The sequence below is a fragment of the Arachis hypogaea genome, chromosome 15, assembly GCF_003086295.3.
Source record: "Arachis hypogaea cultivar Tifrunner chromosome 15, arahy.Tifrunner.gnm2.J5K5, whole genome shotgun sequence".
In the NCBI taxonomy this organism is placed as follows: Eukaryota; Viridiplantae; Streptophyta; class Magnoliopsida; order Fabales; family Fabaceae; genus Arachis; species Arachis hypogaea.
In genome coordinates, this window is record NC_092050.1 from 52,239,776 (window position 1) to 52,241,045 (window position 1,270).

Below are 1,270 nucleotides of genomic sequence, written 5' to 3' on the forward strand. Positions count from 1 at the left end.
GCTGGCCCACTTGTGCTTCCAGATTTCTAATGGAAGACCTTGTTTCATTCATGAAACTTACAGTGGCCTTAGATAGATCAGAGACTAGATTTGCTAAATTAGAAGCATTTTGTTCAGAGTTCTCTGTCTGTTGCTGAGTTGATGATGGAAAAGGCTTGCTATTGCTGAACCTGTTTCTTCCACCATTATTAAAGCCTTGTTGGGGCTTTTGATCCTTCCATGAGAAATTTGGATGATTTCTCCATGTTGAGTTATAGGTGTTTCCATAAGGTTCACCTAAGTAATTCACCTCTGCTATTGCAGGGTTCTCAGGATCATAGGCTTCTTCTTCAGGAGAAGCCTCTTGAGTACTGTTGGATGCAGCTTGCATTCCATGCAGACTCTGAGAGATCATATTGACTTGCTGAGTCAATATTTTATTCTGAGCCAATATGGCATTCAGAGTATCAACTTCAAGAACTCCCTTCTTCATAGGCGTCCCATTATACACAGGATTCCTTTCAGAAGTGTACATGAACTGGTTATTAGCAACCATGTTAATGAGTTCTTGAGCTTCTGCAGGCGTTTTCTTTAGGTGAATGGATCCACCTGCAGAAGTGTCCAGTGACATCTTTGATAGCTCAGATAAACCATCATAGAATATATCCAGGATGGTCCATTCTGAAAGCATGTCAGAAGGACACTTTTTGGTCAACTGTTTGTATCTTTCCCAAGCTTCATAGAGAGATTCACCTTCTTTCTGTCTGAAGGTTTGAACATCAGCTCTAAGCTTGCTCAGCTTTTGAGGAGGAAAGTACTTAGCTAAGAAAGCCGTGACCAGCTTATCCCAAGAGTTCAGGCTGTCTTTGGGTTGAGAATCCAACCATAATCTAGCTCTGTCTCTTACAGCAAAAGGGAAAAGCATGAGCCTGTAGACTTCAGGATCTACTGAAAAGGATCTTCAGATGGAAGTCCATGAAACTTGCAGTTCTGCTGCATTAGAGAAACTAATTGAGGTTTCAGCTCAAAGTTGTTTGCTCCAATGGCAGGAATGGAGATGCTTCTTCCATGTAAATTGGAATTAGGTGCAGTAAAGTCACCAAGCATCTTCCTTACATTATTATTATTTTCGGCTGCCATCTCCTCTTCCTGTTTGAAAATTTCTGAAAGGTTATCTCTGGATTGTTGTATTTTAGCTTCTCTTAATTTTCTTTTCAGAGTCCTTTCAGGTTCTGGATCTGCTTCCACAAGAATGTTCTTACCCTTGCTCCTGCTCATATGACAAAGAAGA

General features: G+C 40.8%; 1 non-coding gene across 1 annotated transcript; it reads left to right on the plus strand.

The window, feature by feature from the left end:
- The first annotated feature begins 664 nt into the window (after positions 1 to 664).
- On the plus strand, positions 665 to 772 carry LOC112753430 (small nucleolar RNA R71). Its single transcript, XR_003177818.1, has one exon. It is a non-coding gene; the product is annotated as a small nucleolar RNA R71 (small nucleolar RNA).
- Positions 773 to 1,270: the final 498 nt, after the last annotated feature.